The sequence below is a fragment of the Chiloscyllium plagiosum genome, unplaced genomic scaffold (assembly GCF_037043375.1).
Source record: "Chiloscyllium plagiosum isolate Xiang-an unplaced genomic scaffold, Cpla_swu_hap1 HiC_scaffold_36, whole genome shotgun sequence".
Lineage (NCBI taxonomy): Eukaryota > Metazoa > Chordata > Chondrichthyes > Orectolobiformes > Hemiscylliidae > Chiloscyllium > Chiloscyllium plagiosum.
This window is the reverse complement of record NW_028270174.1, coordinates 50,186,297-50,211,867: the sequence shown is the minus strand read 5'-3', so window position 1 is coordinate 50,211,867 and position 25,571 is coordinate 50,186,297. Positions and strand designations below refer to the sequence as shown.

The 25,571-nt window shown below is 44.5% G+C and overlaps 1 long non-coding RNA gene across 2 annotated transcripts in view; it reads right to left on the bottom strand.

Annotated features, from left to right (window-relative positions):
- Nucleotides 1-22,115, bottom strand: part of LOC148139946 (uncharacterized) — a 991,803-nt gene extending 969,688 nt beyond the window's left edge. For both annotated transcript variants that reach the window (XR_015753247.1, XR_015753246.1), the window contains exons 1-2: nt 22,038-22,115; nt 18,316-18,432 (exon numbers count right to left, since the gene is read on the bottom strand). This is a non-coding gene — a long non-coding RNA (uncharacterized LOC148139946). The remainder of the gene's footprint in view (nt 1-18,315; nt 18,433-22,037) is intronic.
- Nucleotides 22,116-25,571: the final 3,456 nt, after the last annotated feature.

The window sequence follows — 25,571 nt, the reverse complement described above, 5'->3', positions numbered from 1 at the left end:
AGAAAATGTCACCATGTGTCAGAGAGTGTCACAGTAGGTCAGAGAGTGTCATTGTGTGTCTCACAAATTGTCACAGTCTGTCAGAGAGTGTCACAGTGTTTCTCACAGAGTGTCAGAGAGTGTCACAGTGTATCTCAGTGTGTCAGAGAGAGTCACATTGTGTCTCAGAGAGAGTCAGAGAGTGACACAGTATGTCTCAGAGAGTGTCACAGTGTTTATCAGAGAGTCAGGGAGAGTCGGAAAGTGTCACAGTCTGTCTGAAAGAGTGTCACAGTGTGTCACCGTCTGTCAGGGAGTGTAACAGAGTGCTTCAGATGTGCTGGAATGTGTCACAGTATGTCATAGATAGTGTCAGAGAGTGTCACAGTGTGTCTTAGAGGGTGTCACAGTGTGTTGGAGAGTGACAGAGAGTGTCACAGTGTGTCTCTTCCTGTGTCAGAGAGTGTCAAAATGTGTTTCAGATAGTGTCAGAGAGTGTCACAGTCCGTCAGAGAGTGTCATAGTGTCTCTCTACCTGTGTCAGAGAGTGTCACATTGTGTCTCAGTGAGTGTCACAGTCTCTCAGAGAGTGTTTCAGTGTGTCACAGTCTGTCAGAGAGTGTCACAGTGTGTCTCCGCCTGTGTCAGAGAATGTCACAATGTGTTTCAGAGAATGTCAGAGAGTGTCACAGTGTGTCTCTACCTGTGCCAGAGAGTGTCACAGTGTGTTTCAGAGAGTGTCAGAGAGTGTCACAATGTGTCTCAGAGACTGCCACAGTCTGTCACAGTTTGTCAGAGAGTGTCACAGTGTATCTCTGCCTGTGTCAGAGAGTGTCACAGTGTGTTTCTGCCTGTTTCAGAGAGTGTCACAGTGTGTTTCAGAGAGTGTCAGAGAGTGTCACCGTGTGTTTCAGTGTATCACAGTCTTTCAGAGAGTGTCACAATGTGCCTCAGAGAGAATCAGAGAGAGTCACAGTGTGTTTCAGTGTATCACAGTCTTTCAGAGAGTGTCACAGTATGCCAGATTGAAACAGTGTGTCTTAGCGTGTCTCAGAGAGTGTCACAGAGAGTTTCAGAGAGAGTCAGAGAGTGTCACAGTGTGTCTTAGAGGGTGTCACAGTGTGTCTCAGTGAGTGTCACAGTGTGTCTGAGAGAGTCTCACAGTGTGTTTCAGAGAGTGTCACAGTCTGTCAGAGAGTGACACAGTGTGTCTCTGCCTGTGTCAGAGAGTGTCACCGTGTGTTTCAGAGAATGTCAGAGATTGTCACAGTGTGTCTCAGTGAGTGTCACAGTCTGTCACAGTCTCTCAGAGAGTGTTTCAGTGTATCACAGACTGTCAGAGAGTGTCACAGTGTGCCTCTGAGAGAGTCAGAAAGTGTCACAGTGTGTTTCAATGTATCACAGTCTGTCAGAGAGTGTCACAGAGCGCCTCAGAGAGAGTCAGAGAGTGTTAAAATGTGTCTCAGAGTCTGTCACAGTCTGTCACAGTCTCACAGTTTCAGTGTGTCACAGTTTGTCAGAGAGTGTCACAGTGTGTCTCTGCCTGTGTCAGAGAGTGTCACAGTGTGTTTCAGAGAGTGTCAGAGAGTGTTAAAATGTGTCTCAGAGTCTGTCACAGTCTGTCACAGTATCACAGTTTCAGTGTGTCACAGTTTGTCAGAGAGTGTCACAGTGTGTCTCTGCCTGTGTTAGAGAGTGTCACAGTGTGTTTCTGCCTGTGTCAGAGAGTGTCACAGTGTGTTTCAGAGAGTGTCTCATTGTGTCACAGTCTGTCAGAGAGTATCACAGTGTGTTTCAGTGTATCGCAGTCTTTCAGAGAGTGTCACAGTGTGCCTCAGAGAGAATCAGAGAGTGTCACAGTGTGTTTCAGTGTATCACAGTCTTTCAGAGAGCATCACAGTGCGCCTCCGAGAGAGTCAGAGAGTGTCACAGTGTGTCTCAGAGAGTCAGACAGTCAGAAAGTGTCACATTCTGTCTCAGAGAGGTTCAGCTAGGATCAGAGAGTGTCGCAGTGTGTTGGAGAAAGTGCCAGAGAGTTTCACAGTGTGTCTCAGCGTGTGTCAGAGAGTCTCATAGAGAGTTTCAGAGAGATTCAGAGAGTGTCACAGTGTGTTTCAGAGAGAGTCAGAAAGTGTCACAGAGTGTCTCATTGAGTATCACAGTGTGTCTCAGACAATCAGAGAGAAAGAGAGTCAGAAAGTGTACGATCTGTCTTTGAGAGTATCTCAATGTGACACAGTCTGTTAGAGAGTGTCACAGTGTGCCTCAGAGAGTGTCAGAGAGAGTCAGAGTGTGTCACAGTGTGTCTAAGAGAGGATGACAGTGTGTCTCAGAGAAAGTCAGAAAGTGTCACAGTTTGTCTCAGAGAGTGTCACTTTGTGACAGTCTGTCAGAGGATGTTACATTATATTTCAGAGTGTTTCAGAGAGAGTCAGAAAGTGTCACAGAGTGTCCTACTGTGCCTCAGAGAGAGTCAGAGAGAGTCAGTATTTGGCTCAGAGAGGGTTACAGTCTGTGAGAGAGTGTCACAGTGTGTCTTAGAGTGTCAGAGTGAGTCAGAGAGTGTCGCAGTATGTCATACTGTGCCTCAGAGAGAGTCAGAAAGAGTCAGTGAGTGACATAGTGTGTCTCGGAGAGAGTCAGAGAGTGTCATAGTCTATCTCAGAGAGTGTCACAGTGTGTCTCAGGTAGTCAGAGAGAGACAAAAAGTGTCACAGTGTGTCTCAGAGAGTGTCGCAGTGTCGCAGAAAATGTCACCATGTGTCAGAGAGTGTCACAGTAGGTCAGAGAGTGTCATCGTGTGTCTCACAAATTGTCACAGTCTGTCAGAGAGTGTCACAGTGTTTCTCACAGAGTGTTAGAGAGCGTCACAGTGTATCTCAGTGTGTCAGAGAGAGTCACATTGTGTCTCAGAGAGAGTCTGAGAGTGACACAGTGTGTCTCAGAGAGTCAGAGAGAGTCAGAATGTGTCACAGTGTGTCTCAGAGAGTGTCAGACAGGAGCAGAGATTGTCACAGTGCTTCTCAAAGTATCAGAGAGAGTCAGAGAGAGTTACAGTAAATCTGAAAGAGTGTCAGAGAGTGTCACAGTGTGTCTCAGTGAGTGTCACAGTGTTTCTCAGCAAGTCAGGGAGAGTCGGAAAGTGTCACAGTCTGTCTGAAAGAGTGTCACAGTGTGTCACCGTCAGTCAGAGAGTGTAACAGAGTGCTTCAGATGTGCTGGAATGTGTCACAGTATGTCATAGATAGTGTCAGAGAGTGTCACAGTGTGTCTTAGAGGGTGTCACAGTGTGTTGGAGAGTGACAGAGAGTGTCACAGTGTGTCTCTGCCTGTGTCAGAGAGTGTCAAAATGTGTTTCAGATAGTGTCAGAGAGTGTCACAGTCCGTCAGAGAGTGTCATAGTGTCTCTCTACCTGTGTCAGAGAGTGTCACATTGTGTCTCAGTGAGTGTCACAGTCTCTCAGAGAGTGTTTCAGTGTGTCACAGTCTGTCAGAGAGTGTCACAGTGTGTCTCCGCCTGTGTCAGAGAATGTCACAATGTGTTTCAGAGAGTGTCAGAGAGTGTCACAGTGTGTCTCTACCTGTGCCAGAGAGTGTCACAGTGTGTTTCAGAGAGTGTCAGAGAGTGTCACAATGTGTCTCAGAGACTGTCACAGTCTGTCACAGTTTGTCAGAGAGTGTCACAGTGTGTCTCTGCCTGTGTCAGAGAGTGTCACAGTGTGTTTCTGCCTGTTTCAGAGAGTGTCAGAGAGTGTCTCATTGTGTCACAGTCTGTCAGAGAGTGTCACAGTGTGTTTCAGAGAATGTCAGAGAGTGTCACCGTGTGTTTCAGTGTATCGCAGTCTTTCAGAGAGTGTCACAGTGTGCCTCAGAGAGAATCAGAGAGAGTCACAGTGTGTTTCAGTGTATCACAGTCTTTCAGAGAGTGTCACAGTATGCCAGATTGAAACAGTGTGTCTTAGCGTGTTTCAGAGAGTGTCACAGAGAGTTTTAGAGAGAGGCTGAGAGTGTCACAGTGTATCTCAGCGTGTGTCAGAGAGTGCCACAGAGAGTTTCAGAGAGAGTCAGAGAGTGTCACAGTGTGTCTTAGAGGGTGTCACAGTGTGTTGGAGAGTGTCAGAGAGTGTCACAGTGTGTCTCTGCCTGTGTCAGAGAGTGTCAAAATGTGTTTCAGATAGTGTCAGAGAGTTTCACAGTCTGTCAGAGAGTATCATAGTGTGTCTCTACCTGTGCCAGAGAGTGTCACAGTATGTTTCAGAGAGTGTCAGAGAGTGTCACAATGTGTCTCAGAGAATGTCACAGTCTCTCAGAGTGTTTCAGTGTGTCACAGTCTGTCAGAGAGTGTCACAGTGTGTCTCCGCCTGTGTCAGAGAGTGACACAATGTGTTTCAGAGAGTGTCAGAATGTGTCACAGTCTGTCAGAGAGTGTCATAGTGTGTCTCTACCTGTGCCAGAGAGTGTCACAGTATGTTTCAGAGAGTGTCAGAGAGTGTCACAATGTGTCTCAGAGAATGTCACAGTCTCTCAGAGTGTTTCAGTGTGTCATAGTCTGTCAGAGAGTGTCACAGTGTGTCTCTACCTGTGCCAGAGAGTGTCACATTGTGTCACAGTCTGTCAGAGAGTGTCACAGTGTGTCTCTGCCTGTGTCAGAGAGTGTCACAGTGTGTTTCAGAGAGTGTCACAGTCTGTCAGAGAATGTCACAGTGTGTTTCAGAGAGTGTCACAGTCTGTCACAGTCTGTCAGAGAGTGACTCAGTGTGTCTCTGCCTGTGTCAGAGAGTGTCACCATGTGCTTCAGAGAATGTCAGAGAGTGTCACAGTGTGTCTCAGAGAGTGTCACAGTCTGTCACAGTCTCTCAGAGAGTGTTTCAGTGTATCACAGACTGTCAGAGAGTGTCAAAGTGTGCCTCTGAGAGACTCATAAAGTGTCACAGTGTGTTTCAGTGTATCACAGTCTGTCAGAGAGTGTCACAGTGCGCCTCAGAGAGACTCAGAGAGTGTCACAGTGTGTCTCAGTGAGTGTCACAGTGTGTCTGAGAGAGTCTCACAGCGTGTTTCAGAGAGTGTCACAGTCTGTCAGAGAGTGACACAGTGTGTCTCTGCCTGTGTCAGAGAGTGTCACCGTGCGTTTCAGAGAATGTCAGAGATTGTCACAGTGTGTCTCAGTGAGTGTCACAGTCTGTCACAGTCTCTCAGAGAGTGTTTCAGTGTATCACAGACTGTCAGAGAGTGTCACAGTGCACCTCAGAGAGAGTCAGAAAGTGTCACAGTGTGTTTCAGTGTATCACAGACTGTCAGAGAGTGTCACAGTGTGCCTCTGAGAGAGTCAGAAAGTGTCACAGTGTGTTTCAATGTATCACAGTCTGTCAGAGAGTGTCACAGAGTGCCTCAGAGAGAGTCAGAGAGTGTCACAGTGTGTCTGAGAGAGTGAGAGAGTCAGAATGTGTCACAGTCTGTCTCAGAGAGTGTCAGACAGGATCAGAGATTGTCACAGTGCTTCTCAAAGTGTCAGAGAGAGTCAGAGAGAGTCAGAGAGAGTGTCGCAGTCTGTCAGAGTGTCTCACAGTGTATCTCAGAGAGGGACAGAGAGTGACATAGTTTGTTCCAGTGTGGCAGATAGAGTCACAGAGTGTCACAGTATGTCATACTGTGCCTCAGAGAGTGTCAGAGAGAGTCAGTGTGTGTCGCAGTGTGTCTCAGAGAGAGTAAGAGTGTCACAGTGTGTCTCAGAGAGCAGCACATTTTGTCACAGTCTCTCAGAGAGTGTAACAGTTTGTTTCAGAGAGAGTCAGAGAGTGTCACAGTGTCTCTCAGTGCGGATCACAGTGAGTCTCAGAGAATCAGACAGTCAGAAAGTGTCACATTCTGTCTCAGAGAGGTTCAGATAGGATCAGAGAGTGTCGCAGTGTGTTGGAGAAAGTGCCAGAGAGTTTCACAGTGTGTCTCAGCGTGTGTCAGAGAGTCTCACAGAGAGTTTCAGAGAGAGTCAGAGAGTGTTCACAGTGTGTCTCATTGAGTGTCACAGTGTGTCTCAGATAATCAGAGAGAAAGAGAGTCAGAAAGTGTCACAATCTGTCTTTGAGAGTATCTCAGTGTGACACAGTCTGTTAGAGAGTGTCACAGTGTGCCTTTGAGAGTGTCAGAGAGAGTCAGAGTGTGTCTAAGAGAGGATGATAGTGTGTCTCAGAGAGTCAGAGAGAGTCAGAAAGTGTCACAATGTGCCTCAGAGAGTGTCACAGTCTGTCAGAGAGTGTTTCAGTGTGTCACAGTCTGTCAGAGAGTGTCACAGTGTGTCTCCGCCTGTGTCAGTGAATGTCACAATGTGTTTCAGAGAGTGTCAGAGAGTGTCACAGTGTGTCTCTACCTGTGCCAGAGAGTGTCACAGTGTGTTTCAGAGAGTGTCAGAGAGTGTCACAATGTGTCTCAGAGACTGTCACAGTCTGTCACAGTCTGTCAGAGAGTGTTTCAGTGTGTCACAGTTTGTTAGAGAGTGTCACAGTGTGTCTCTGCCTGTGTCAGAGAGTGACACAGTGTGTTTCTGCCTGTGTCAGAGAGTGTCACAGTGTGTTTCAGAGAGGGTCAGAGACTGTCTCATTATGTCACAGTCTGTCAGAGAGTGTCACAGTGTGTTTCAGAGAATGTCAGAGAGTGTCACAGTGTGTTTCAGTGTATCGCAGTCTTTCAGAAAGTGTCACAGTTTGTCTCAGAGAGTGTCACTTTGTGACAGTCTGTCAGAGAATGTTACATTATATTTCAGAGTGTTTCAGAGAGTCAGAAAGTGTCACAGAGTGTCATACTGTGTGTCAGAGAGAGTCAGAGAGAGTCAGCATTTGGCTCAGAGAGGGTTACAGTCTGTGAGAGAGTGTCACAGTGTGTCTCAGAGTGTCAGAGTGAGTCAGAGAGTGTCTCAGTATGTCATACTGTGCCTCAGAGAGAGGCAGAAAGAGTCAGTGAGTGTCACAGTGTGTCTCGGAGAGAGTCAGAGAGTGTCATAGTCTATCTCAGAGAGTGTCACAGTGTGTCTCAGGTCGTCAGAGAGAGACTAAAAGTGTCACAGTGTGTCTCAGAGAGTGCCGCAGTGTCGCAGAAAATGTCACCATGTGTCAGAGAGTGTCACAGTAGGTCAGAGAGTGTCATCGTGTGTCTCACAAATTGTCACAGTCTGTCAGAGAGTGTCACAATGTTTCTCACAGAGTGTCAGAGAGCGTCACAGTGTATCTCAGTGTGTCAGAGAGAGTCACATTGTGTCTCAGAGAGAGTCAGAGAGTGACACAGTATGTCTCAGAGAGTGTGAGAGATAGTCAAAAAATGTCACAGAGTGTCTCAGAGAGTGACCGAGTGTCTCAGAGAGTCAGTGAGAGACAACAAGCATTACAGTGTGTCTCAGAGAGTGTTAAATAATCTCGGAAAATGTCACCGTCTGTCAGAGTGTGTCACAGTGTGTCAGAGAGTGTCTCAGTGTGTCCCAGAGAGTGTCGCAGTCTGTCAGAGTGTCTCACAGGTGTCTCAGAGAGGGATAGAGATTGACATAGTGTGTTCCAGTGTGGCAGATAGAGTCACAGTGTGTCTCAAAGAGAGTCAGAGAGTGTCACAGTGTGTCTCAGACAGTGTCAGAGAGTGCCACAGAGACTTTCAGAGAGAGTCAGAGAGTGTCACAGTGTGTCTCAGAAATTCAGGGAGAGTCATAAAGTGCCACAATCTGTCAGCGAGTGTCACAGTGTGTTTCAGAGAGAGTCAGTGAGTGTCACAGTGTGTTTCAGAGATGGTCAGATAGGATCAGAGAGTGTCACAGTGCATCTCAAAGTGTCAGAGAGAGTCAGAGTTTTACAATGTGCCTGAGAGAGTGTCAGAGAGAGTCAGAGAGTGTCACTTTGTGTCTCAGTGAGTGTAATAGTGTGTCTCAGAGAGTCAGGGAGAGTCAGAAAGTGTCACAGTCCGTCTCAGAGAGAGTTGCAGAGTGTTGGAGAATGTGCCAGAGAGTGAAACAGTGTGTCTCAGCGTGTTTCAGAGAGTGTCACAGAGAGTTTCAGAGAGAGTCAGAGAGTGTCACAGTGTGTCTCAGAGTGCCAGAGAGAGGCAGATAGTGTTTCAGTGTGTCACAGTCTGTCAGAGAGTGTCACAGTATGCTTCAGAGAGTGTCAGAGAGTGTCACAGTGTGTCTCAGTGAGTGTCACAGTGTGTCTGAGAGAGTGAGAGAGAGTCAGAATGTGTCACAGTGTGTCTCAGAGAGTGTCAGACAGGATCAGAGATTGTCACAGTGCTTCTCAAAGTGTCAGAGAGAGTCAGAGAGAGTTACAGTGTGTCTCAGTGAGTGTCACAGTGTTTCTCAGAGAGTCAGGGAGAGTCGGAAAGTGTCACAGTCTGTCTGAAAGAGTGTCACAGTGTGTCAGCGTCTGTCAGAAGGTGTAACAGAGTGCTTCAGATGTGCTGGAATGTGTCACAGTATGTCATAGATAGTGTCAGAGAGTGTCACAGTGTGTCTTAGAGGGTGTCACAGTGTGTTGGAGAGTGTCAGAGAGTGTCACAGTGTGTCTTAGAGGATGTCAGTGTGTTGGAGAGTGTCAGAGAGTGTTACAGTGTGTCTCTGCCTGTGTCAGAGAGTGTCAAAATGTGTTTCAGATAGTGTCAGAGAGTGTCACAGTCTGTCAGAGAGTGTCATAGTGTGTCTCTGTCTGTGCTAGAGAGTGTCGCAGTGTGTCAGAGTGTCTCACAGTGTGTCTCAGAGAGGGACAGAAAGTGACATAGTGTGTTCCAGTGTGGCAGATAGAGTCACAGAGTGTCACAGTATGTCATACTGTGCCTCAGAGAGTGTCAGAGAGAGTCAGTGTGTGTCGCAGTGTGTCTCAGAGAGAGTAAGAGTGTCACAGTGTGTCTCAGGGAGCGGCACAGGTTGTCACAGTCTCTCAGAGAGTGTAACAGTTTGTTTCAGAGAGAGTCAGAGAGTGTCACAGTGTGTCTCAGAGTGCCAGAGAGAGTCAGATAGTGTTTCAGTGTGTCACAGTCTGTCAGAGAGTGTCACAGTATGCCTCAGAGAGTGTCAGAGAGTGTCACATTATATTTCAGAGTGTTTCAGAGAGAGTCAGAAAGTGTCACAGAGTGTCATACTGTGCCTCAGAGAGAGTCAGAGAGAATCAGCATTTGGGTCAGAGAGGATTACAGTCTGTGAGAGTGTGTCACAGTGTGTCTCAGAGTGTCAGAGTGAGTCAGAGAGTGTCGCAGTATGTCATACTGTGACTCAGAGAGAGTCAGAAAGAGTCAGTGAGTGTCACAGTGTCTCGGAGAGAGTCAGAGAGTGTCATAGTCTATCTCAGAGAGTGTCACAGTGTGTCACTGGGAGTCAGAGAGAGACTAAAAATGTCGCAGTGTGTCTCAGAGAGTGTCGCAGTGTCGCAGAAAATGTCACTATGTGTCAGAGAGTGTCACAGTAGGTCAGAGAGTGTCATTGTGTGTCTCACAAATTGTCACAGTCTGTCAGAGAGTGTCACAGTGTTTCTCACAGAGTGTCAGAGAGCGTCACAGTGTATCTCAGTGTGTCAGAGAGAGTACTAAAGCAGGCCTCTTAAACAACCCACCTCCCTTGAGCAGGAAAATGTCCTCACTCACACTACCTCAAGGTTGGAAATCCAGCCCACTATGTCCTCTTGCACTTCTACAAAAGTTCACACCATCAATTCTTTAAATGACTGTATGCTTAGCTACACAGTTTTGTTACTTTAAATTAAGGACATTTTGAAATCAGAACATTATTTACTTTCATTGTTTCTATAGAATAAACATATTTAATACTAACAGTTTGAAATTCAGCAACTAGAAATAATGGCAGCCAAGGAAACCTGACTACTAGGCCTTAGCAGCAATGCTGGAGGAGCCCACGCAGGAAGTTACTGGCAGCACAATGACTCACAGGTAAATGATTGTGACAATGGGTGGGCTCCCCTGAACCTCAAGGACCATTCAGTAGCAGGGTGCAGTGTGAAGTGACAATGGCCCAATACTTTGGGATCTGAAATCTCAGCTGGTGTCATGGAAGAAAGGAAAAGGACTAAATGAAACGGTCCAGGACTTAGCAGCACATTGTTCCACAGCCAAACATGGAAACAATTGGTATAGGATGTAATTTCCTTTTCTTTTTGCAAGAAATCTTTTAGTTGATTTTGTCTTAAACAAGATCAGAGCAAGCCTGTGTTATACAAACCTTTATCAAGATCAGAGCAAGCCTGTGTTATACAAACCTTAAAGCTTACTTTAGGTGGGGACAGAAACTGCCCCTTGTTTACCTTTATCTAATTTAATGAATAATAACTTATAGTTAGAAAAATACGTAAGCTTCCTACCTGCAATTTTAGACGATTTAGGTGGAGTGTCGCATGGTTAAGTCTCAGGCCCTTATCTATTTAATAACTCAAACAAATAAATCAAGAATAATGTGTTTGAGCTTGTCGAGTACAAAGCTAGGCAGGAAAGCAGACTGTGAGGGGCACATAAAGTGGCTGCATCAATTTAGGCAGATCATGAATCAGAGAAGTTAATTGTTGTTTTAAGTCTGTCCAAGAGAAAGGCTGCAGTAGTGAGTATAGTGGATTCTTTCTTGATGATATGTTTTTGGAGATAAGTCTATTGATTAAACTTAAAATATAAGCCATAACTATTAATTTAACCTGAGGCAATGTTTGCAGAGGAATAAGACGGTGTTATTTTCTGGGTCTGTAGATTGTGAAGGAGCAAAAATGGCCTTTGCAGTGATATGTACTACTTGTCAGATGTGGGAGTTTAAAGAGAGTTTAAGGGTTACTGCAGATTATATCCACCATAAATGCTGTTGGATGCAAATCTTATCAGATCGAGTGGATAGGTTGGAGAGACAGATAGAAGCGATGAGGAATTTGCAACAGCAACAGTATGTGATGGATGGCAGTTATAGGAAGGGGGGAAAGTCTCAGATACAGTCACATAGATGGGTTAACTCCAGGAAGGGTGAGAGAGGTCGGCACCTAGGGCAGGAGTCTTTTGTGGATATACCCATTTCAAACAGATATGCTGTTTTGGAAAATGTAGGGGGTGATGGATTCTTAGGGGAACGTAGCACGAACAGCCAAGTTTCTGGTATTGAGATTGGCTCTAATGCAACGAGGGGTACGTCGGCTTCCAAGAGATCAATTGTGTTGGGGTTTGCTGTAGTCCGAGGTACAGACAGACATTTCTGTGGCCAGCAGAGAAAAAGCAGAATGATGTGTTGTTTCCCTGGTGCTAGGATCAAGGATGTCTCAGAGAGGGTGTAGAATGTTCTCACGGGGGAGAGTGGCCAGCAGGATGTCATTGTCCACATCGGAACCAATGACATTGGAAGGGAAAAGGTTGAGATTCTGAAGGGAGATTACAGAGAGTTAGGCAGGAATTTAAAAAGGAGGTCCTCAGGGGTAGTAATATCTGGATTACTCCCAGTGCTACGAGCTAGTGAGGGCAGGAATAGGAGGATAGGGAATAGAAGAATAGAAGAATGCATGGCTGAGGAACTGGCGTGTGGGAGAAGGATTCACATTTTTGGATCATTGGAATCTCTTTTGGGGTAGAAGTGACCTGTACAAGAAGGACGGATTGCACTAACTTGGAAGGGGACTAATATACTGGCAGGGAAATTTGCTAGAACTGCTTGGGAGGATTTAAACTAGTAAGGTGGGAGGGGGTGGGATCCAGGGAGATAATGAGGAAAAGATTGATCTGAGACGGGTACAGCCGAGAACAGAAGTGAGTCAAACAGTCAGGGCAGGCAGGGACAAGGTAGGACTAGTAAATTAAACTGCATTTATTTCAATGCATGGGGAAGGCAAGGCAGATGAACTCAGGGCATGGTGAGGAACATGGAACTGGGATATCATAGCATTACAGAAACATGGCTCAGGGATGGGCAGGACTGGCAGCTTAATGTTCCAGGATACAAATGCTACAGGAAGGATAGAAAGGGAGGCAAGAGAGGAGTGGGAGTGGGATTTTTGATAAGGCCCAACATTACGGCTGTGGTGAGGGAGGATATTCCCGGAAATACGTCCAGGGAAGTTATTTGGGTGGAACTGAGAAATAAGAAATGGATGATCACCTAATTAGAATTGTATTATAGACCCCCCAATAGTCAGAGGGAAATTGAGAAACAAACTTGTAAGGAGATCTCAGCTATCTGTAAGAATATTAGGGTAGTTATGGTAGGGGACTTTAACTTTCCAAACATCGACTGGGACTGCCATAGTGTTAAAGGTTTAGATGGAGAGGAATTTGTTAAGTGTGTACAAGACAATTTTCTAGTATGTGGATGTATCTACTAGAGAAGGTGTAAAACTTGACCTACTCTTGGGAAATAAGGCAGGGCAGATGACTGAGGTGTCGGTGGGGGAGCACTTTGGGGCCAGCGACCATAATTCTATTCGTTTTAAAATAGTGATGAAAAAGGATAGACCAGATCTAAAAGTTGAAGTCCTAAATTGGAGAAAGGCCAACTTTGATGCTTTTAGGCAAGAGCTTTCAAAAGCTGATTGGAGGCAGATGTTCACAGGTAAAGGGAAGGCTGGAAAATGGGAAGCCTTCAGAAATGAGATAAAAAGAATCCAGAGAAAGTATATTCCTGTTAGGGCGAAAGGGAAGGCTGGTAGGTATAGGGAATGCTGGATGACGAAAGAAATTGGGGGTTTGGTTAAGGAAAAGAAGGAAGCATATGTCAGGTATAGACAGGATAGATTGAGTGAATCCTTAGAGTATAAAGAAAGTAGGAGTATAATTAAGAGGGAAATCAGGAGGGCAAAACGGGGACATGAGATAGCTTTGGCAAATAGAATTAAGGAGAATCCAAAGGGTTTTTACAAATATATTAAGGACAAAAGAGTAACTAGGGAGAGAATAGGGCCCCTCAAAGATCCTACCCCTCTCTGAGGATGAAAGATCAGTCCTCAGCAGAGGCCTCACTTTCATTCCCCTACGCTCCCGGATTAATGAATTCAACACGCGGCGTGACATCGAACAATTCTTCCGCCGCCTTCGCCTCCGTGCCTACTTCTTTAACCAAGACTCCCGCCCACCCTCTGACGACCCCTTCTCCCGCCTCCAACACACCCCGTCCACCTGGACACCCCGTGCTGGCCTCCTACCTGCCCTCGACCTCTTCATAGCCAACTGCCGCCGCGATATTAACCGCTACCTGAACTCCCCCACCCCACTCACCCACTCCAACCTCTCACCCTCGGAACGCGCAGCCCTCCACTCACTCCGTTGCAACCCCAATCTCACTATCAAACCAGCAGACAAGGGAGGCGCGGTAGTAGTTTGGCGCACCGACCTCTACACCGCTGAGGCCAAACGCCAGCTCGCAGATACCTCCTCCTACTGCCCCCTTGACCATGACCCCACCAGCCCACCACCAAACCATCATCACCCAGACCATCCATAACCTCATCACCTCAGGGGACCTCCCATCCACCGCCTCCAACCTCATAGTCCCACAACCCCGCACCTCCCGCTTCTACCTCCTGCCCAAAATCCACAAACCTGACTGCCCCGGCCGACCCATTGTCTCCGCCTGCTCCTGCCCCACCCAACTCATCTCCGCATACCTTGACACCGTCCTGTCTCCCTTAGTCCAAGAACTCCCCACCTACGTTCGGGACACCATCCATGCCCTCCACTTGCTCCATGATTTTCGCTTCCCCGGTCCCCAACGCCTTATTTTCACCATGGACATCCAGTCCCTGTACACCTCCATCCCCCATCACGAAGGACTCAAAGCCCTCCGCTTCTTTCTTTCCCGCCGTACCGACCAGTACCCTTCCACTGACACCCTCCTTCGACTGACTGAACTGGTCCTCACCCTGAACAACTTCTCTTTCCAATCCTCCCACTTCCTCCAAACGAAAGGAGTAGCCATGAGCACCCGCATGGGCCCCAGCTATGCCTGCCTCTTCGTAGGATATGTGGAACAGTCCATCTTCCGCAACTACACTGGCCCCACCCCCCACCTTTTCCTCCGCTACATCGATGACTGTATCGGCGCCACCTCGTGCTCCCACGAGGAGGTGGAACAGTTCATCCACTTCACCAACACCTTCCACCCCGACCTCAAATTCACCTGGACAGTCTCAGATTCCTCCCTCCCCTTCCTCGAGCTTTCTATTTCTATCTCAGGCGACCGAATCAACACGGACATCTACTACAAACCGACCGACTCCCACAGCTACCTTGACTACACCTCCTCCCATCCTGCCCCCTGTAAAAACACCATCCCATTCTCCCAAATCCTTCGACTCCGCCGCATCTGCTCCCAGGAGGACCAGTTCCAAAAACGCACAACCCAGATGGCCTCCTTCTTCAAGGACCGCAATTTCCCCCCCGACGTGGTCGACGATGCCCTCCACCGCATCTCTTCCACTTCCCGCTCCTCCGCCCTTGAACCCCGCCCCTCCAACCGCCACCAGGACAGAACCCCACTGGTCCTCACCTACCACCCCACCAATCTCCATGTACAGCGCATCATCCGCCGTCATTTCCGCCACCTCCAAACGGACCCCACCACCAAGGATATATTTCCCTCCCCTCCCCTATCAGCATTCCGTAAAGACCACTCCCTCCGTGACTCCCTCGTCAGATCCACACCCCCCACCAACTCAACCTCCACTCCCAGCACCTTCCCCTGCAACCGCAGGAGGTGCAAGACTTGCGCCCACACCTCCCCCCTCACCTCCCTCCAAGGCCCCAAAGGAAACTTTCATATCCGCCACAGATTCACCTGCACCTCCACACATATCATCTATTGCATCCTCTGCACCCGATGTGGCCTCCTCTATATTGGGGAGACAGGCCGGCTACTTGCGGAGCGTTTCAGAGAACACCTCTGGGACACCCGGACCAACCAACCCAACCACCCTGTAGCTCAACATTTCAATTCCCCCTCCCACTCCACCAAGGATATGCAGGTCTTTGGACTCCTCCATCGTCAGACCACAACAAAACGACGGTTGGAGGAAGATCGCCTCATCTTCCGGCTAGGAACCCTCCAACCACAAGGGATGAACTCGGATTTCAACAGTTTCCTCATTTCCCCTCCCCCCACCCTGTCTCAGTCAAATCCATCAAATTCAGCACCACCTTCCTAACCTGAGATCTTCTTCCCGACCTCTCCGCCCCCACCCAGTCTGACCTATCACCCTCACCTTGACCTCTTTCCACCTATCACATCTCCAACGCCCCTCCCCCAAGTCCCTCCTCCCTACCTTTCATCTTAGCCTGCTGGACAAACTTTCCTCATTCCTGAAGAAGGGCTTATGCCCGAAACGTCGATTCTCCTGTTCCCTGGATGCTGCCTGACCTGCTGCGCTTTTCCAGCAACACATTTCCAGCTCCCTCAAAGATCAGCAAGGCGGCCTTTGTGTGGAGTCACAGAAAATGGGGGAGATCCTAAATGAATATTTTGCATCAGTGTTTGCTGTAGAAACGGATATGGAAGATATAGACTGTAGGGAAATAGATGGTCCAGATTACAGAGGAGGAAGTGCTGGATGTCTTGAAACAGTTAAAAGTGGATAAATCCCCAGGACCTGATCGGGTGTACCCGAGAACTCTGTGGGAAGCTAGAGAAGTAATTGTTGGGCCTCTTGCTGAGATATTTGTATCATCGATAGTCACAGGTGAGATGCCGGAAGACTGGAGGTTGGCAAACGTGGTGCCACTGTTTAAGAAGGGCGGTAAAGACAAGCCAGGGAACTATAGACCGGTGAGCCTGACCTCGGTGGTGGCAAGTTGTTGGAGATAATCCTGAGGGACAGGATGTACACGTATTTGGAAAGACAAGGACTGATTGGGGATAGTCAACATGGCTTTGTGTGTGGGAAATCATGTCTCACAAACTTGATTGAGTTTTTTGAAGAAGTAACAAAGAAGATTGAGGGCAGAGTAGTAGATGTAATCTGTATGGACTTCATTAAGTCATTCGACAAGGTTCCCCATGGGAGACTGATTAGCAAGGTTAGATCTCATGGAATACAGGGAGAACTAGCCATTTGGATACAGAACTGGCTCAAAGGTAGAAGACAGAGGGTGGTGGTGGAGGGTTGTTTTTCCTGTGACCAGTGGAGTGCCACAAGGATCGGTGCTGGATCCTCTACTTTTTGTCATTTACATAAATGATTTGGATGCGAGCATAAGAGGTATAGTTAGTAATTTTGCAGATGACACCAAAATTGGAGGTGTAGTGCACAGTGAAGAGGATTACCTCCAGATTACAACAGGATCTGGACCAGATGGGCCAATGGGCTGAGAAGTGGCAGATGGAGTTTAATTCAGATAAATGCGAGGTGCTGCATTTTGGGAAAGCAAATCTTAGCAGGACTTATACACTTAATGGTAAGGTCCTAGGGAGTGTTGCTGAACAAAGAGACCTTGGGGTGCAGGTTCATAGCTCCTTGATAGTGGAGTCGCAGGTAGATAGGTTAGTGAAGAAGGCTTTTGGTATGCTTTACTTTATTGGTCAGAGTATTGAGTACAGGAGTTGGGAGGTCATGTTGCGGCTGTACAGAACACTGTGGAATAATGCATGCAATTCTGGTCTCCTTCCTATCGGAAAGATGTTGTGAACTTGAAAGGGTTCAGAAAAGTTTTATAAGGATGTTGCTATGGTTGAAGGATTTCAGCTATAGGGAGAGGCAGAACAGGCTGGGGCTGTTTTCCCTGGAGCGTTGGAGACTGAGGGGTGACCTTATAGAGGTTTACAAAATTATGAGAGGCATGGATAGGATAAATAGACAAAGTCTTTTCCCTGGGGTCGGGGAGTCCAGAACTAGAGGGCATAGGTTTAAGGTGAGAGAGGAAAGATATAAAAGAGACCTAAGGGGCAACGTTTTCACACAGAGGGTGGTACGTGTATGTAATGAGCTGCTAGAGGATGTGGTGGAGGCTGGTACAATTGTAATATTTAAGAGGCATCTGGATGGGTATGTGAATAGGAAGGGTTTGGAGGGATATGGGCCGGCTGCTGGCAGGTGGGACTAGATTGGGTTGGGATTTCTGGTCAGCATGGACGGGTTGGACCGAAGGATCTGTTTCCGTGCTGTACATCTCTATGACTCTATGACTCTATGTGCATGATCACCAAGATGGCAGATATAGCATGGGGTGAGAAATTAATAATTTTGTTTGTAAGAATAGAAAAGTAGAATCTTTATAAAAGTTATGAAAGTTCTAAATGCTAATGCTCATAAAGACTTGGGTGTATTTATACAAGGTACAAGTACAGGACAGCAACCAGTTAAGAAGGCAAATGGAATATTGGCCTTTTTATCCCCAGTGGAATTTTAAAAATATTCTTTAATGGTATGTGGATATTTCTGGCAAGACCAGCATTCCTTGCCCATCCTTAAATGTCTTTGAAATGAACGAACTGCTCACCATCTCAGAGGGCAATTACAAATCAACAACACTGGAGTATAAGATTAAGAAATTATTACTACCATTGTGTGGACCCTGGTGAGGCCCAATCTCGAATACTGGCCAATCTTGATGTGCATTTTACCCAGAGTAGTAGGGGCATGGAACACACTGCCTGCAACTGTTGTAGACTTGGGCATTTAAATGGTCATTGGATCGGCATATGGATGAGAATGGAATAGTGTAGGTTGGGTGGGCTTCAGATTGGCTTCTCAGGGTGGCGCAACATCAAGGACTGATGGGCCTGTACTGCACTTTAATGTTCTATGTCTTATATTTGTAAGAAAGCAATATAAGATAAACTTTACTTGGTTGGCCAGTTTCTAGTTTGAAAGATTCTTATGCAGGCTGAGCAAATTAGACCTATACACTCTGGGGTTTAAAAGAATGAGAGGTGATGTAATTAAAACACAAAGGATTCTGGAAGGATCTGTCAGAGTAGAGACTGACAGGTTGTTTCTCCTGAATCTAGAACACAGGCACAGCCTCTGGTTAAGCAGTCAATGCTTTAGGACTAATCAGGAGAAGTGCCTCACTCATTGTTTCAAGAATTTTTAGAATTCTCTAGCTTAGAAAATTGTGAATGCTGCACCATTGAGCCTGAGATCGACTAATTTTTGGTCTCATTGAATCAAAGATTATGGGAATAGGTTGGAAAGTGGAGTTGAGACAGAAAGGAAGCAATGATTGTATTAAATGATGGAGCAGGCTTCACAGTCTATACGTTTTACTCCTGTTTCTTATTTATTATTGAAACTATATAATACAATGTCTGTGCTGTAAAATGTGAAACCTAGTTTGTTTTTGCATCATAATTTATCACATGACTTGTTTTAGTAACCAAGGCTTTTAAAAAACAATATTTAACAGAAAAGTTACCCTTTTGTGGTCAAACCCACTCTTCACACTGAATTGATCCACCACACAGGAGGTAGCAAATGAATCCTCTATAATTGAAGCGAGAGCTGTCAGGAATACAAACCTGGAGTAATCCATCTTTGGGGAAAGAAAAAAGCAACAGATTCAATTGAAGTTTAGTCTCAGTAATGGTGGTCTTGAAACTATCATTCATTGTTGTAAAGACCCATCTGTTTCACAAATGTCCTTCAGAGAAGGAAATCTGTCTGATCTAGACTGAATGTGACTCCAGAGCCACAGTAATGTAATTGGCTTCCAGGTTCTGTCTGAAATGCCATTTGGTAAGCCGGAAACATTAATTTCGATGTTTTTCACTCATTCAAGAAGGTGGCTCACCACCACTAACTTCTCAAGGGCAGTTAGGGTGAGTAATACATGCTGGCCTTGCCTTTGACACCATATACCCCAACATTATAATAATTACAATATCCTGCATAGCTTCACCAATCCGCAATGTTGTTTTCTGTTTTTGCAAGAATTTTGTAATCGTTTTGACTTTCCCCATAATCTAATACCTACATTTGTACTCTTTCCTTTTGCTTCCTAGGTCTTGAAGTTCCACTAGGTAAGTCATTGGGAGTCATTTAATCAGCGTCTAGTACCCCTGTATCCTGTGGTGTTCACTAAGCAATATCCATTCTGCATTGATAATAATTGAACAGGAAATGAATAGAAACTTGGAACTGTTTCTCAGAAGAAGAGGGAGAGGAAAGCTCTACATCCACCCAGGACAGTAACATTCACACTGACAGAAGGAACATCCTAGACCTCAAACTGAGATCGAAGGCAGTTCAGAGAATTTGGTCAAAGCACCATAAAGACTAAACCTGTTAAAACTGAGGTTCTGAAGGAATATAATTAAACGTAAAGATAATATAGATAAAGACTTGGGGGGGAGATGTGGAGTAATAGTATTAACATCAGAAGCACACGTAATGATGATGATGATGATGCAGTGATGTTGTCAGTCACATGATTAAGTGACTGAATGCCACAAGGGAATAGAAGATCTAACCTTGTGTGAAGAGAAATCTTCAGAGATCAATCTGTAAACAAATTGTTGTTGCAGAAGGTGCCAGGGAATCCAGCAGTATTATTAAATAGTGTTAAACCCCAAACGTATAACAAACCAGCACCCAGTACTGGAATAGAAAGAACTGAAATGTTAGCATAGGCTCCACCTGAATCAGGCTGGGAGCAGGATCCTCGAAGGAAGGACAGTGATCACCAGGAGTTTGAGTGAATGGTGAAGCTTCATGTGGAATTGGTTATATTAGTAATACTTCAACAACAAATAAAAGGGAAGCCAACTTAATAAAAGCTGGAAAGTATATTTGAAGTGGAACTGGTAAAATAAAACCAAAGTATATAAAGTCATCAAAAAATAAAATGTAAGAAATATAGATGCAAAGCTTTCAAGCAGGACAGGTTAGGGCATGTGACACAAATAAATTCTTTATACAAATACATGGCATACATTGAAAATAAAATTGATTTTAAGCACAAATTCAGTTGGTAGTCATTACTGAGCCATGACTGCAAGACAATTGGAACTTGGAACTAAATGTATCTGTTTATAAAGGAAAGATAGAGAAAATGGCAGAGGGGAAGGGTGGCTTTGCTGATTTAAAGATAAAATCACTTCTCTAATAAAAGAGAACATGAGAGAGGTACACTGGCAGGGAAAGCTTTATGATTTAATCAATAAATAAAAATGAATTTAAGACTATAATATGTATTGTTTATAGACAGCAGTAACAACTATGTAGTGGTAGGTAATACAGTGATTAGACATGCAGACATGCCAGAGTTGGTTAAATGGCGCTGGGGAGGATGGGAAATGGGTGTGGTTAACTTTCAGGTTCCTGAAGAAGGGCTCATACATGAAACGTCAATTCTCCTGCTCCTTGGATGCTGCCTGACCTACTGCGCTTTTCCAGCAACACATTTTCAGCTCTGATCTCCAGCATCTGCAGTCCTCACTTTCTCCTTAACTTTCAGGTAGATTGGTACAAACAAATTAACATGTCAGAAGTAAAGGGGTTAATTTCATCAGCTAAATGGGGGTCCTAATGTTCTCTGAAAAGTAGGTTTTAAGACTTGCCACCTTTTGGTTTGCTTTGTCTACTTTGGGTCACAACTTGAGCCTCACTCTTTCCAGCATTCCGGTTTCTATTAGCTCCAATAATGTGTTTTTGGACCCAGCCATGACACAAGATTTGGTGACTTCAGCTTCTCATTCTCAGATTTCTCTCTCAGAAATTCAGATTATTGTCATCATGATTATACATATCATTGTGTTCCTACAGTCCAGTAGCCTGTCTTTTAGCTAATTATTAGGGATGTTTAGGTGTTCCACAGGGGAGCAAGAACCTGCTGTTCCCTCTCTCAGGAAGGCAGCTTTTATCTTGTCACACCTAGGCTTGAAGGACCAAGCAGCCTACGCTGTTCCTATTTCTTATGGTCTTTAAAGAGACTTCAAAAGCATCAGATACTTGTACAATAGTGGCAACAGTAAAAATCAATCAGCATTTAACTTGAAAGTAGTTGATGATCACTTTAAGTAGTGCTAATGGATCCTTCCTTCTGCTCAGTGTGTGCTCAGCCTTGTGTGAATAAGAGACAATGTTAACTGGAGCATCAAGCTCCAATATGGCAATGCTGGCATCAAATTAATGTTATTCTCTGATTGACATCATGGTTTGCCTCCTCTGCCTACTGCTGACAGATGTGAACTGTGCACACGCTAAGATCCTAACATCCTATGCAATTTTCACCCAAAGTGTGCGCAACAATGAACGGCATTTAAACCTCAAAGGCCGCTTGGAGCACCCTAAAATGAGGTTTATGTATCTGTACCAATGCAAAATAGGTTTTATACAGTCAGTGATGTATAAATACACAATACTTCTGTACAGTCGGTTCGATATAGCATGATAGTTCGGTTCTCGTGCGATTTTGTGTCATAAGAAAATTGTGCAATAACTGTGCCATTTAAACTAATGGGGCCAGAATCGTGTTATAGCCAATACAGGTAAGTTCATGTTCTACAAATAACGATCAAAATTCTTCAATCGTGTTAAAGCCGATTTGCACTGACGAAACAGATGTTTTAGCAGAATCAACTGTATTATACAAATACAGAAGGAAGAAAGGAGACCTCTTTTCTGATAAAAAGGAATGATTGTAGAAGTCAGTTATTCATTCTAGTGTATTCCAAGTTTACTTTGTTTATCCTGAAGCTACAAATAATGATTGATATGAAAGCTTACTTTCTTTTGTGAACTACAATAATTCCACCTACCAGGAATACAAAATTAACTAATTCCACATCCAAACGTTATGATTTTTTTGTTTTCAAGACCCAATAGCTCCCAGTGCCACAGTGTGTCTAAAGACTATAATAATATTTGACAAAACTGAAAGATGAACCACCCTATGTATTTAATTTTCAATCATACCTATTGAAAAAGGGGGTGAATTTATGTATAGTATTTAAATACATGCACAGAATAGCATTAGTATAATAGCTAAAAATCACACAACACCAGGTTATAGTCCAATAGGTTTATTTGAAAGCACTAGCTTTCGGAGCACTGCTCCTTCATCACTGGCACCTCCAAATCATTAGTATAATGGTTTTCATTGTTCCAAAAGCAGGTCTAAAATTTCTAGAAATTTACCTGTTGAAGGCTGAAGATTATTTTCCTGAAAAATGAACCTCTGGTCTTGTTTGAATCAGTCCAGAACATCAATTCATTGATTTAGCCTGGAGACTAAGCTGCCTTAAATATTGATGAACAGGCTGAATAATTTGCTATTTTTGTCTCTGTGACCCTATAATACTTAATCATCTGTTGATCCAATTTGGAAAATTCCCCAGATAATCTTTATACAGGCCACTGGTCACAGATGTGCAGATATTATATAGCTGCCACGTTTGAGTATTTGCTTCAAAAAGTATTTTGAGATTGAGTTATAGTTAAGAGTTGATTTAACATGAAATGAATTCACACTGAATAGAGGAGCACAGTTTTACAGAAACAGAAGCTAGATTGTTCAATGGCATAACTCAGTCTGTTTCAAACTAATCCAATAAATAGAATTACTAACACACTGGATTAATTCAATTAAGACCTGAAGTTCACACTTAAAGGAATTACTCTTCAGTTTTTAATTCCCTAGTTCATTGTTTATTATGCTTTCATATAATTTCTTTGGGGCCTTGTCAAAGTCTTTTATTGATCCAAAGCAAGACTCTGACAAATGATTCATTTATCCAAATCAATCTTTATTTTTCTCTTGTACACCAGGGAGAGTACCTATTCACATAGTCCTAGGTTCCAACAAGTGATTCAAAACACAGTCTTTTTATAACATAAACATGAGACAATCTCTACGTGATTGTTCAGAAGAGCAGCGAGTACAAAATTGTGATAATGGGCCTAACTGATACAAAGTAAATGCTAGTGCAGTTCATTGCGACTATCTGTTCTTTCCCAGGCAATCTGCCTTTCTCATGGATTCTGGCCAAAAGGTGTCTGCTTAAGCTTCAGCTTTCTGCCCACTAGCCAACATCAATATCAAACTCAACCCGCAAGCCACTCTATCCTTCATGCTGCCCCTAAAGCATTTTGTTCTTCCCCAGCCTCTGATAACATCATGTTGAGAGAGTCACTGTGCATTGTCTCATCCAGCCTTTTAAACAGGGACTTTAAACAATTTGTTGCATAAGATGGATTCCGGTTTTTCGGTTAGGGTTAGGAGTCAGAATTAACAAAAAATAATGCAAAAAAACGATGGAATTAGTTATGGAATAAAAGACTATTTGGCACAAAGCTCATATGTACAATGCTGATGACCCAATGTTTTGGAATGGATAATAATAAAAACAAACATCAGAGAACCTCAGCAGGTCTGGCAGCTTCTGTGGAAAGAAAAACAGAATTAACGTTTAAGTCTGATACAACTCTTTTCAAAACTGAAAGATTGTTTTTATATTGTTGACAGAAAGAGAGAAGGAGCAAGTATAACAGATTGTGAAGCATCCTGAGCAAAAGATAAAAGGAGTGTTGATGCTAAAGGAGAATTAGGGATGTAAATGAAGGTCTGTAAAGGAGACAATTAATCTGCTCTGCAGACAGCAAAGTCAACAAAATACAAACAAGACGTGTAGGATTGGAGGGATGTAAGAACATTGGATAACAGAGGCTTTGCTTCTGCAGGTATTTAATTCTCGAAGCTGTAAAGTGGAACATGAGGTATTGTCCCTTTAGCTTGCTTTGAGCTTCATTGGAACACTGGAAGATCTAGGATGGAAACGTTAGAGTAGGACAAAGTAGTTTCCTGAAATGCAAGCAACTAGAAGATGAGAATCCTTTTTACAGACAGCGATGTTCTGTGAAGTGGTCACCTTGTGTTCAGTTAATCTCATCCATATAAATGATACTTAATTATGAGCACTTTCTGAATAGATCCATCATATACCAACCATTTGTCCTTCTAGTTTTATTCTACCAATGTACAAGTCCCATATTCTCAGCACTCTTCAAATAAAAGACTTTCTGCTGAATTCATAATTGAATTTATATTTGTAGCTCCCAAACTTTGAGTTCCTCACAAAAAGTGGAAAAAGCTTCCCTACTTATTTTTTATTAAATGCTTTAGTAATTTGAAATTACAGTGGGTAATGCCCCTGCCTCTGAGCCACAATCTCTACATTCAAGTTCCACTCCTGTACGTTCTCATGGAGAACCAAGCATTGGGTGAAGGGAACTGGTGAGGGTGATTCATATTGGCCCACCATATCCTTGCCGACCAAAAAATAGGAACCTACACTAATTCCATTTTCCTGCACTTAATCCATGGTCAACTATGCCCTGGCATTTTAGTGTTCATACAACATAGAACATAGAACAATACAGCACAGAACAGGCCCTTCGGCCCTCGATGTTGCGCCGACCTGTGAACTAATCTAAGCCGATCGCTCTATACTATCCCATCATCATCCATATGCTTATCCAAGGACTGTTTAAATGCCCTGAATGTGGCTGAGTTGACTACATTGGCAGGCATGGCATTCCACGCGCTTACGACTCTCTGATGCCTTAGACATCTGTCTTAAATCCATCACCCCTCAGTTTGCAGCTATGCCCCCGCATACAAGCCAACGTCATCATCCTAGGAAAAAGACTCTCACTGTCTACCCTATCTAATCCTTTGATCATCTTGTATGTCTCTATTAAATCCCCTCTTAGCTTTCTTCTCTCCAATGAGAACAGACCTTGCACCTTTTTCCAGTGCTTCCACAGGGGTGACCAGAACTGCACACAGTATTCCAAATGAGGCCGCACTAGTGTTTTCTACAGTTGCAGCATGACATCACGGCTCCAGAACTCAATCCCTCTACAAATAAAACCTAACACACCGTATGCCTTCTTAACAGCAGTATCAACCTGGGATCTATGTACATGGTCACTATGGTCCATCTGCACATCCACACTACCAAGAATCTTTCCATTGACCCAGTATTCTACCTTCCTATTATTCTTCCCAAAGTGAATCACCTCACATTTAGCTGCATTGAACTCCATTTGCCACCTCTCAGCCCAATTTGCAGTTTATCCAAGTCCCCCTGCAACCTGTAACATTCTGCCAAACTGTCCACTACTCCACCGACTTTGGTGTCATCTACAAACTTACTAATCCATCCACCTATGCCTGCGTCTAAGTCATTTATAAAAATGACAAACAGTAGTGGTCCCAAAACAGATCCTTGTGGCACACCACTAGTAACCAGACTCCAGGCTGAATATTTTCCATCAACTACCACTCGCTGCCTTCTCACAGAAAGCCAGTTTCTAATCCAAACTGTTAAATGACCCTCAATCCCATGCCCCCGCATTTTCCCCAAAAGCCCAAATGTGGAAGCTTATGAAAGGCTTTACTGAAGTTCATGTGCACCATGTCAACTGCCCTACCCTCATGCACATGCGTGGTCACCTTCTCAAAAAACTCAGTGAGGTTTATAAGACACGACCTGCCCTTGACAAAACCATGTTGACTCTCTCCAATCAAATTGTTGCTTGCAAGGTGATTATAAATCCTATCTCTCGTAATCCTTTCTAAAACTTTTCCTACAACAGACATAAGGCTCACTGGTCTATAATTACCTGGGTCATCTGTACTGACCTTCTTGAAGAAGAGCACAACATTTG